A 12,769-nucleotide genomic window follows, 5' to 3' on the forward strand; every position below is an offset into this window, starting at 1 on the left:
CTGGGATACACTCCGGATCCGCATGACCCTGAGGAGGACAAAGCTGACTGTAAATGAGCTAAAAAACCTGAAATAGCATGAAAGGGGTTATTCGATTACTCGTCTTCTCATTCAAGCAAATACTACAGCAACAGCTGACGTTTACCTGCTTGTAATCAGACTCACTGTAATTGATGGCAGGTTTTAATATTAAGATTTAATACAGGTCTCATTTTACATTTAATTCATATCATAAAAAAAAGTGTATTGCGTTCATTTGATTAATTCCATTTATATATATATATATTAAATTGTTTAAAATATTATGCAATATTATATTATATACTATTTGACCAAGCAGGTATGTTATTAAAACATTTTTAAATGTTGATACAAATTTTAAAGAAGTATGTATTAATAAAAAAACAATGTTTTGCATTTTTCTCCCTAGCTGTACCAAAATTTAACCAAACCGTGAGTTAAAAACCGAGGTACATACTAAACCATGAATTTTGTGTACCGTTACACCCCTTATGTGTGTGTGTGTGTGTGTGTGTGTGTGTGTGTGTGTGTGTGTGTGTGTGTGTGTGTGTATATATATATAATAAGGGTGTAACGATGTGTATATACACAATCTTTTTACATGCGGAACACAGTGTGGAACAGAGTGAGCAGCCACAGTGACACTGCGCTGAAAAGAAACTACAGTTTATACCCCAACGTTTTAACAATTAAAAAGAAAAAGATAATGCAAGACGGAGACTAAACAAACTTGCTGTTCGCCACTTAATACGTTCCTGAGGGAACTATTTTCTGCAAAGGTAAAAGGATTGCATTCGAAAGCCTGGTATGAATACGTGTACCATTACACAAATATTATTTATATATATATATATATATATATATATATATATATATATATATATATATATATATATATATATATATATATACACACACACACACACACACACACACATATATACACACACACACACACAAGTACACAAAATCAGAATAGTGTGTGTCCCACGCTTGCTCTGATTGGTTGAGAAAATAAAGTAAGATGCCAACTGAGAGAGCAATTCAATAATAGCAAAAATTACTTTTTGATTACAGCCCAGTTCTCACACACACACACACACACGCCACACGCACGCACACTTATCCTTTAGCAGAAAATCCTAACTGACATATTCATCACATCACTAATTACTTTAAAGAACAACATGCTCATTTTCTTCTAAACCACCTCGATGCTGTTATTACTCCTCCTCCTCCTCACTCGTTCACCTCATGTCTCATATCCTGCCATCTCCTTTTCTATTTACCCTCAATCCATCCATCCTTTTCTCCCTTCCGTCTCTATTTTACTCCTGCTTTCTTACTATGTGTGTGTGTGTGTGTGTGTGTGTGTGTGTGTGTGTGTGTGTGTGTGATAGGGTGTGATAATTTAATGGGGGCTGGTAGGTCTTGACTGGTTTGGTTAGCTAATGGGGGCAGGGCAACACAACACACACACACACACACACACACACACACACACACACACACACACACACAGATTTATCATTAGCGCAAAGGATCGGAGCTCATTCTAATGCATTATACATGATGAGATGTTTCAGGTGCTCACACATGCGTCCCACACATGCACACACACAAGCCCGTTTCTTAGTCATGGTGTGTGTGTGTGTGTGTGTGTGTGTGTGTGTGTGTGTGTGTGTGTGTGTGTGTGTGTGAGAGAGAGAGAGTTCTTTCCTCTGCGGAGATGACAGACTGCAAGTGCCCATCTGGCTTTCGGCTCCTAAACCATCCGTCACCAAGGAGACACCAGCCTGCACACACACACACACACACACCACTGCACTTTCCTCAGCTCTCTCCTCCAACCAATCACAGGACACAATGCCACTTCTGCTTCCTGTGCACTGCTGGTTTTTTTTTTTTTTTTTAAAGCGCCGGTGCACATTTTTCAGCCTCCCTTTAAAGTCTTAAAGCAGCCTAAAAAACCAGGAAACATGACACGGCACGACTGCGCCACTGCTTCATGTCTCTCTTGTAAAAAAAATAAATAAATAAATGAAATAAAAATACAATACAGGAACATTTGTGCTTGTTGCTGTCTTACTGCTCATTACATGCTCGCCTATGGCAGAGGAACAGGAAGTGATCTCTCCTACCGAGGCTCTGTAAGAGCTTTTCCATTCACGAGCCACTGACTCTCTCAGCTGGATTTAAAGCTGCAGTGGGGTCTGGTACGGTAGCTTGTATCTCACTAGTTACGGAGCGATGACATCCTTTTGTCTATCACACACAAGCGCTAACTAACGGATTGCCACCGCATTGTCATTCTAGCTTATGAAAAGGTGCCCTTCGTTATACCCGGTCGCTTTCAAGCGGTTAAAGGAGCCGTCTGTAGATTTAGCACCCTCTGGTGTGGTAAAATGCAAAAGCAAATGAAAACAATGACAAACACCAGCCCCCACTCCCCCCTTTGTCAGCTAATTTCCCAAGCTAAACCCTTATACAAAAGACTAATACTAAGCAATTAGTAATACTACTGCACTCATGTGGGAAGCGTGAGGTGGGAATCCAGGGCACAGAATTTCATAATTTTCCTCATCTTTTCCCTTTGTGCATTCGAGCTACAAAACGGCAGGAAAACCGACAGACACTTCCACATTTGCCTTTTCCTCACAACAAGCTAGCAAGCTAGAGAACGGTCACAAATGAAGTACAGAAACAGCAAATATTTGTACGTAGCATACAGTAGCTCACTATAATTTACTTGGTTTGCTGCTGAAATTTGATTTGACGCCACTTGCTGGACTCCGAATACCGTAAGCCACAAACATACCGACACGGAGTTAGCGAATGCTTGAGAGTTTTCTACTGAACAAACATTGCAAATGAGCAGTGACGAAGGAAACGTGAAAACTTGGTTAAAAATATCAACATTTCTCACAGATATGCAGGAAAATTCCACACGGAAAAATGCAGGAATGGGTTAATACCACAATAGCTACTGTATTGGTGATATTGAGCTACGCTAGCACAACAGTAACGTACTTCAACACGATAAACATGAACATCTGAGTGACATAGTAGCTGCCATTTTGTCGGATGAAATTTGACCACGCGCACGCACGCGCTCTATGACGTTAGCATGATTTCCCTAGGCATGCGTCCCCTCAGGGATCCTGTTACGTCAACGTTACGTCAGTGTGTCGGTGGAGGGGAAGAAAAGTGATAAAGTGGGCAGACACCCATACAAGTGCAGACACAGACACACACACACACACACACCATGGCTAGTCTTTATGCTAAGACAAAGAACAGACACATTCTCTCTTTTTTTTCCTCTCTCTCTGTGTCTCTTTCTCTTTTTCTCGGCATTTGACAAACAGCCCGTAGGCGCTCGGCAAGCGCGTCAACGTACGCCGGGCACTGCCGCGGCAACCGCTGCCAATCAGAACGTCCGCCTGCTTACCGGACACACAACCTGGCCAATACCACTCACCCTGTTCATGCAAACACCAGGAATGTGTGTTTAATGCCAGAAGCAGTGTCGACAGCAATGAGCAAATGGCCATTACAAACATCCGCATCCACACACACACACACACACACACACACACAGTTACACATCGCAAACAAAACACACACACAAGCGTATACACGAGGAGGGCGTGCAAAAAAGCTTGTTTTGCAGCCTCCCCCTCTCTACCACCGCTCCCCAGGGGTCGGCTGATTTCCCCTCTCTTGCTGTCATTCAAATCACGCCTTTGTTTGGCAGGAAAGGAAAAAACAAGGGAGAGAGAGAAAGAGAGAGAGGGAGAGAGGGAGAGACAGACAGACAGACAGAAAGGCTGGATGGAACAAGTTCAGGGCAGTTCTTCTGCCAGTTCTTCCTCCACATGCATTCCTGTGGCTGCATGGAGTGTGTGTGTGTGTGTGTGTGTGTGTGTGTGTGTGTGTTAGAGTGAGTGAGTGAGTAAAAGAGAGAGAGAGTGAGAGAGAAAAAACGTACGGAAGGAAGGGACATGTGCGAGGGAGTGAACATGAGGGGCAAAACAGGGGGAGAAGAAGAGAAAAAAAAAAAAAGGAAGAACACTCGCTTCCAAGAACGCAGGGAGTAGAAAAAAACGTGATGATGGGAGGAGAGAGAGAGAGAGAGGAGACGCTGCTCAAAAATCAGAAACTCAATGTCAGTACATTTGATTCTTAACACTACATACAGTTCTGGACAGAACACAGATATCACGCCGGGTGAACGCGCGCCGCTCTGCTCAGGGTCGAATCCTGACGTGTGGCGTGCGCAGTCACGTGACGGCGTGACGTTGAATTATGTCAAAGAAATTCTCCTCGTACGAATGATGAGTAGACGTACTAATAACTATAATGTATATAGCAGAGACGGTACACAAGTGGCGCATCCTACCTTTGACACTTTCTGAACTTAAACTGAATGGAGGAAAAATGTTTTTAAATGCATGGAATTACATTTTTCTGTCACTTTAATCCTCAGAAAAAGAAACAAATCATAGTGTCAATTATTGTGGTGTATTTGGGCATGGTATGTTTTTTTTCTGAAGCTGTTAAAAGGAGCTCAGTTCAAATCATCAACAAATATGTTCAGTATTTTATAAAGAAAGCTAAAACTAGAGCCAGGTCTCCATTACTACACTGGAATTCTTTTCAAATGACTGATAATAATTCATGTTAAAAGTAATGGATGATCCACGGCTATAAACTTGCACGATGAGGAGACAAAAGACCGCCTGGCGCCAATCGAAGTAAAAAGCAAATAGGTATTTAAGAGAGATTTTGTGATTGGTGTTAATTCCTTATGACGTTTTTCGTGATATTTCACTTTTTAACGTTTCCTTCTTCTGTTCATCGAATCCATCGTTTATCGAAATGACCATATTCACCGTAGAAGATTACCGACATGGACAAATCATCCGTTGAGCTCAGAAAGGAAATAAGAAATGTTCACTATAGTCAGTTCAGTCTGTGGGGAAGTCATACAGTAGTTCCAGGTGAAAAGTAAAATCATATTAAATGCACTGGATATCGTTTCTGTAGGACCTTTTTATCACAAGGGGTGTGATTCTGGACACACAGATTAATAAGAATTGAACAACAGCAAAACAACATGATGGCTAACAAAAGAAAAAACTGTCAAACAAACAATTGTGTGGATTTTATTGTAAGGAGATGTTCATTTAACATGATTGGAAGGAGTCTCCAGTGTCAGTGGTTTCAAACAGTCTGAGGTAAAACTGGAACCTTGTTTGCCATATGCAAACGTCCTATTGCTCACTAGCTAGTGCTCACTATTTTGTTAGTGCTTACTGCTCACTTTTACTGGTTATTTAGCTAGTGCTCGCTATTTACATTTACAGCATTTTGGCAGAGCAACTTTTCATCCGGAGCAACTTTTTATTTCATTTATTCAACTTGAGCAGTTGAGGGTTAAGAGCAGTGGCAGCTTGGCGTTTCAGGGATTTGAACTCGCAAACCTCCAATGAGAAGTCCAACATTTTAACCACATTGCTATTATATGAACATATTAACGCCTAGCTATTTAGCTATTGTTTACTATTTAGCTAAGTGATCCCTGTTTAGCTATTGATTGCCGTGCTTGCTGTTTAAAAAGTGATCCCCGTTCAATATTTCAATCAAACAGCAAGCAATATTCAATATTTAGCTAGCGCTCGCAGTTTTTCTCAAGAACAAATTGTAGTTTCTTCGTCTTAGTTTTAAAAGGAACACCTTGTAGAAATTCCACAACGTAATATAAAAAGAGACGTGTGATTTCAAAAGAATAAAACACGAACGACATGCTGATACAGAAAGGTAAAAAACTTCAGTGTGTAAATCTCATTGTTGACCGTTTTTTTTCTTTCTTTCTGGCAAAGCACCTTTTTGTTTACTACGTTAGCTTCACGGCTCCAGTGCTAAAGTAAAAAAAAGAAAAAAAAGAAGAAAAAAAAGAAGCAAAATCTGGTCTGATTGACTACTTTTGTGCTAAGTGGAAAAAATTATGTAAATTCCATTTTGGGCTGAAGTATCGGTTTAATATATAATCGCTCAAGCACCTCTTGTGATCCTGGCCTGTGACAGTGTTAGTAATTCATTCACTCTTCTGTTTGCTCTGCCTTTCATTTATTTATTCATGAGGCATTAATCCATTAGTCCACCGCCATTAATTCGGCTACATTAGATCAGGCAAAGCTACACCACGCCATGCGCACGCACAGACACACTACCGCTTTAACACCAGTTTCAGAAAGCTGGTACACAGAGGCAGTGGTAGTTTATGCCTGAGAAATAAATGGTGTGAAAAAAAGTGATGAAAACCTACAGAATACATGATGCCTTGCTCAAGCGCCCAGCAGTGGCAGCCTGGTGGTGATGGGATTTGAACTCAAAACCTTCCAATCAGAACTCAAAAATCTTACCCACTGTGAAACAACTTGCCCATACAACAGCAGGTAGCAATTTTTCATTTTTTGCCAAAAAATTGAATTGCCAAAACAGCTTTTTGCGATTATATATGTAACGCTAATCTAACTGCACTCTATGCAATTTTTATCTGTAACTTGCCCATGCTGGTGATAAACCGGCCATTTTCACAATAATAATTAATAAATGATATATTGTCCAGCTTTATTATCAAACAGACAAAGAGCAGGAACTGACCTCCAATCATCATATATGCAGAACCTCTAACAGCCACTAGAGGCGCTTTTCCTTTATCACTAAAGGAACCCTACACAATAGGTTAAAAAAAAAAAAAACAGTGGTTTTAAAATAAAAAAGGAGGGGGTGGGGCATAGCACTTACCTGCTCCCAGAATGCACCACAGCACAGGACATCGAGCCCGAAGCAGCATGAAACAGGAAGAGAAAAAGAGAGAGGAATATAAAACGTTAGTGCACAGAGAAAAACTGAGATCTTTGATTTCACAGTCGGCTGAGTTTCACTGTAATATAAGCGTGTGTGTGTGTAAAACCAGACACCATTAATCTGTAAATACTGAAGTTTTGACACACACACAGTCTCAAATGCACAATATAACTTAATACTTATGCAATATGTACTGATATCAATAATGCCGTTAGATTCCCATTACACTCATTTCCTACTCGGCAGTCAGGATGTTTAAAAAACACGGAAGAAATAAATCAGTGCTCGTTTACACAGAGTGTACCTGTAGCAAAGGATCAATTGGCCAATCAAAAGCCGCCGGGGACACACGCATTTCATGAATGAGTTGTTAGTTTATTTTATTCACGGTTGCTTGACAAACCAGTGGGTTCAACTACCAGAAAGAGTAAATGAAAAATGCTGTCTAATGAGGTTCAAAAATCATGCGTCATGCAGCTCGATGCTCCACCTCTAGTGCAGGCGTCTGAATCCCACCGTCTGCTGCACTACAAACATCGGCTGAATGTAAAAACACAAAAGAGGAAATGACAGAACCAAGGGAAATAAAGTGCAGCACAAAACGTAGTCACGTACCTAGTGGCTTTTGCAAGTACGACGCAAAAACTGAACATAACCTCGCAGTTCAACCGAGCCAGACTAAACAAATATGGCGATCAGACGTAATAAAATCTTGCAGCCAAAACATTCACAAACAACCGCTTGACTATTTGTTGATTTCAAAATATCACAATGTACTACGTCAAAAAAATAATCCTTCAGGCAAGGATAAAGTTACGCAGTGTTCCTCTAAACGGGAATGCACCTCCTTGTTAAGTTTCTGAGTGTGAATACAATGTCTATTGTCCATCATGGCCATCAGCTAGTCAAATAAACCAAGTGTTTGCTGTGTATTTTCTCTCAATATAGATGCACACAATGGAGCGAATTAGAATTATTTTCCTTTATAGTGTGTGGTATGACTATGGATACCACACAAACTAGGGTTGGTCATCCAACACAAGTTAAGGTAGGGTGCACAGAAAGTGTATGGTACCTAATGTAAGAAATTAGGCACACACAAATATAGCTTTGTAGGTGATATATTGGAAGGTGATATATATTTTAGAACATCCCATTCTTCAACCTCCACTCTTCTGGGAAGATGTTCCACCAGATTTTTGAGTGTGACTGTAGTGATTTGTGTTCATTCGGATACATCATCAAATCAGGTGCTGATGTAGGTGAGCAGTGTTCACAATCATTCCTGAAGGTGTTCAGTAAGGTTGAGGTCAGCGCTCTAAAAACAGACTACACCAGATCTTCCAGTCCAACCCATGTAAACCACATCTTCATGGAGGCTGCTTTGTGCACAGGGGCATCATCATGCTGGATCAGGGTTGAGTCTCTTGGTTCAAGTAAATTTAATGCATCCAAAGACATCCAATACAATTGTGTGCCACCAACTTTGTGGTAACAGTTTAGGGAAGAATGTTATGTCTATATACTGTATATAAGTGATAACTGGATAAACTCTTGTGTCGATTAAGACCAAAATGGCGAACAAAACCATTGTTTGTGGAAGTAAACTTACCTACACAAAAAGAAAACAGAAAGTCCAATAACAGACATAAATAAGCCGAACTCAACATAAAATTTGTGGGAAGTGGTAACTTATTGGTTAAGGCTCTGGGTTACTGATAGGAAAGTCTTGGTTCAAGCCCCGGTATGGCCAAGCTGCCGCTCTTAGGACCCCTGAGCAAGGCCCTTAACCATCTGTGCTTCAGAGGCACTGTATCATAGCTGACCCCAGCTGACCACAACATTTCTGAGATATGCAAAGAAAGAATTTCAGTGTGCTGTAAAAGTACATATATACTACAAGTATAAAGCATCTTTTAAAAGCCAGTCACAGCTTTAGTACCTGTAATTCCAAAAGTGTACATTTATTTACAAAGATTGTGCTTTTAATAACCAAGAGACAAATCAAGACACAGTACATATCAAAGTTGGGAAAAAATCATCTTTCGGCTGCTCCCATTAGGGGTCGCCACAGCGGCTCATCCGTCTCCATACCAACCTGTCCTCTACATCTGCCTCTTTCACACCAACTACCTGCATGTCTTTCCTCACCACATCCATAAACCTCCTCCTTGGCCTTTCTCTTTTCCTCCTACCTGGAGGCTCCATCCTCAGCATTCTCCTACCGAATATACCCCATGTCCCTCCTCTGCACATGTCCAAACCATCTCAATCTCGCCTCCCTCAAAATGATATATTGCACCCAGACACTTGAGTATGCACCAGGAAAGTTTCAAAATGGTTGAACGATTGGGGATACATCTACAGAGTGCCTTTATTCTAGGAGACCAAGCAGACTAGCCAAGTGTGCATCTGTGATGAGCTCACAGATATGAGATATGGATATAGGTATGAGAAAGAGGGCAGACAGCCACATGAGCGGCAACTCATTAAACAGATGCAACAGAGGAAGCACATGATAGCAGTCACCATCTGTGCTTTCATGGATTCATTACTCAGCTGTAACTGAATAACACAAGCAGTAAAGGGGTCTTCATTTAGCATAATCTAAGTGTCATACTTGTCAAGTCCAACGATTACTATGTAAACGTGACCGAGTAAGACCCACTAGTCCATAATACTGCAGGAGGCAGAATTTGTAGGGAAAAAAGGGTGGCTGGTCGATGATTTACCCACATGCTCTTTTTCAACAGCCTTCAACCAAGTGGTACTTAGTGGAATACAATTTCGAAAATAAATTTTCACCTCGAAAATGTCCCTGGACAAAAAAAAAAGGAATTGTGTGTGTTGTTTCTTGTGAAATACCCGTCATGGCAGCACTCACAAAATTTGTATTTGAATGAAACAGCCCTGGTCCTGTCAGGTAAAGATGTTGCCCACAAGGCTCCTGTGTTGTTCAGGTTCCAAATACGTTTGGAGGCTTCAGTGATTTTGCAGGCTGGTCAATGTATCAAGGTTCTATTATACTTAATGCAGTAAAACACACACACACACACACACACACACACACACACACACACACACACACGCGGCCTTGTGCACCCTCCAGTCATCCTCTTGAAATGTGGGAGTGACAGGGCTCTGTTTGTTCTGCTGGAATTGAAGCACAACACACAGTATGACCATCCTGTTTCGAAACCAGGTGCACAAACTTTCGAACTCTGGTATTGGTAGATGCAATGTATTGTCTTATTGTTTTATTTTTATTTGTTTATTTTTTTAGTCCTCACTCCGCCATAAGGGGCATTGTGCGGCACGTGCCGAATGATTTAATTGCCGTTTCCATAGCAGTTTTTTTCTTTCTTTTTTTTTTTTTTTTACTGGGTTTGGCTGCTAGCCCAATGTCCACTCTCCTTTCATGGCCAGACCTGAGTCCCTCCATGGCAGAGTTCTTTATCCCCATTCCCACAACGGAGCACCTATTGGGGTAAAGGGCTTTGCTCAAACCCACAACCCCAAGATCCAAATTTCCATGCCTTAACCACTGGACTCCCACCTCCCCCGTATTGTTTTATAAACCATGGTAAAAGAACATGTAGTAGTAATTACACACAGACACTTGACGCATTCTTGGGATTCAGCCTTTTTTCATAATTATCAAAGGTATATGAAACGGCACACACACTGCACAAAACTCCCGAATGCTACGCTCTCAGTAAACAGCTGGAACAGACGGATGGAGCTGTACACTCACGAAACGACAAACACCACAAACTGTTCCTCCACTGTTCTCGTCCTCAGAAGGCCGAATAATAGAGCAGGAGCAAATGGCTGATTAACCCTGTAGGAGCCGAGCGCACGCAGGAGCATTCCGTAACAGGCCAGCAGGTGGCTGTATATCAAAATAAAAGTCTGCTTGGTTTCGCGAAGCCTAAATAAACTCGGGCGATTACCGCGGCAGCTGCGCAAACCCCACGATCAGCGGCCGAGTGAGGACACTCTCTGACACAACGCACTCGAACACAAGCAAGTTCCTACACAATGCACACACAGAACAAGGAGAGCATGCACGACAGGACAGAACACCGAGGGAGGAGAAGAGGGAGGAAAATTAGGTGATACTGTGGGAGAGAGAGAGATAGAGAGAGAGAGAGAGAGAGAGAGAGAGAGAGAGAGAGAGAGAGAGAGAGAGAGTAAAGATAAATGAAGAGTTGTTTGCAATCTTAAGTTTGATGAGTAAGTTTACCTCAGTTGAACTCAGAGAGAGAGAGACAGACAGAAATGGGTGTGAGAGAGAGAGAGAGAGAGATATGGGAAGCCAAAGACAATGAGAGAGACAAATTGGCAAAAAGAACAGACAGCAGAGACAGCAGGACAAGAGACAGACAGCAGGGAGGGAATAGAGAGAATAGGACAGACAGACAGACGACAAAGCATTGAGAAAGACAGAGACAAACAGACAGATATGCAGACAGACAGAAGAAACCTAGAAAGACAACAGGAAGAGAATCAATAGAGATAAACAGACAGACAGACCCAAAGAGACACAGAGAAACAGAAGAGAGAGGAAGAGAAATACAGATAGACAAGCAGGCACACAGAAGAGAACTAGTGAGACAATCAAGAGAGAAAAGACAAACAGACAGCAGGGAAAGAATTGAAAAGAAAGAGAGACAGACAGAAGATACCTAGAGAGAGAGAGAGAGAGAGAGAGAGAGAGAGAGAGAGAGAGAGAGAAAATCAAGAAAGAGAAATAGACAGACAGACACACGGGTAAGCAGGCAGGCAGATAAGAGAGACTTAGAGAATCAAGAGAGAGAAAATGAAGGACAGACATACACAAATAGACAAAGAAAGGCAAGAGAGATTCGAGTGAGAGAAAGACAGATGGACAGAAGGGAATGAGACAGACAGCAGAGAAACAGCATGTCAAACAGAAAAACAGACAGACAGATCAAAAGACAAAAACAGAAAAAAGAGACACAAGAGAGATTGGCAGACAGGATAAAAGAGAAAGAGAGAAAGACAGGAAGCAGACAGACATTTAAAAGGTCATTCAATTTTATTTTTAAAAAATCGGCCCCTCTCATGGTTTATAATATTAATGTGGTATGAATGTGTTATTGTGTTAAACATTATGATGTTCTTTAGACCTGGTTAGGAAGCACAGTGTAAATGTCACTCAAAAAGCAGACGAGTGAAAAAGTGTTTGTCGTTTTGTCGCTGTTTGTTTTTTACACACACCTGCATGACGCTCCTATGTTGTAGTCTGGTTAAGAATATAAGAAGACGACTGAGGCACAGAGCAGGAAACAGGAGTGTGAATGAGCTCAGGGAGGGGGGGAAAAAAACTTAAGCGGACGTCAGGTGAGCCGATCACACGATCATCACTACACGCCCACTTTACAAATTCATGTAAAATATAAGTGAAGAAAATCAGTGTAATCCATATAAAAACCGGCAGCAGAAGCTCTTGCAATCGAATTTTTGTGAGAAACTGAACAAAATGTTTCTTATGACACATCCAGCTTAAAGAACGAGGCTCAGGAGGTCTGTGGATGGACCAGAGCTGGTTTTTAAGATCACTTACAGCATTAAAAAAAACAGATTTATTTAAAAATTTCAGCACGAGAGTTAAGTTTGAGCAAATGAGGAGATGAAAAGGCTGCACTAAAGCGCTGCTGCATCGCTCTCTTCAGAGGAGGACAAAATGAGAGGAGAGAAAATGAATGGCGGAGATGAAATGGCTGCATGAAAAACAAACAAAAAGTATAGAGCCAGACAGAGAGATGAAGGACAGAAATAGTAAAGACAGCAGGGAGAAAATCAAGAAAGGGAAAGAGACAGACAGACAAAGACAGGAGAATCAAGA

At 41.3% G+C, this 12,769-nt stretch overlaps 1 protein-coding gene across 2 annotated transcripts in view; it reads right to left on the reverse strand.

Annotated features, from left to right (window-relative positions):
* Positions 1–12,769, reverse strand: part of maml3 (mastermind-like transcriptional coactivator 3) — a 172,092-nt gene that overhangs the window by 118,574 nt on the left and 40,749 nt on the right. The window contains exon 1 of one of the 2 annotated variants that reach the window (XM_046837180.1): positions 9,782–10,700. The exons of the other annotated variant lie outside the window; for it this stretch is intronic. The gene's annotated coding sequence lies outside the window, so the exon portion shown is untranslated. Of the gene's footprint in view, positions 1–9,781; positions 10,701–12,769 lie in introns of those variants that run through there. 2 annotated transcript variants of the gene reach the window in all.

Source organism: Silurus meridionalis, chromosome 2 (genome assembly GCF_014805685.1).
Source record: "Silurus meridionalis isolate SWU-2019-XX chromosome 2, ASM1480568v1, whole genome shotgun sequence".
Lineage (NCBI taxonomy): Eukaryota > Metazoa > Chordata > Actinopteri > Siluriformes > Siluridae > Silurus > Silurus meridionalis.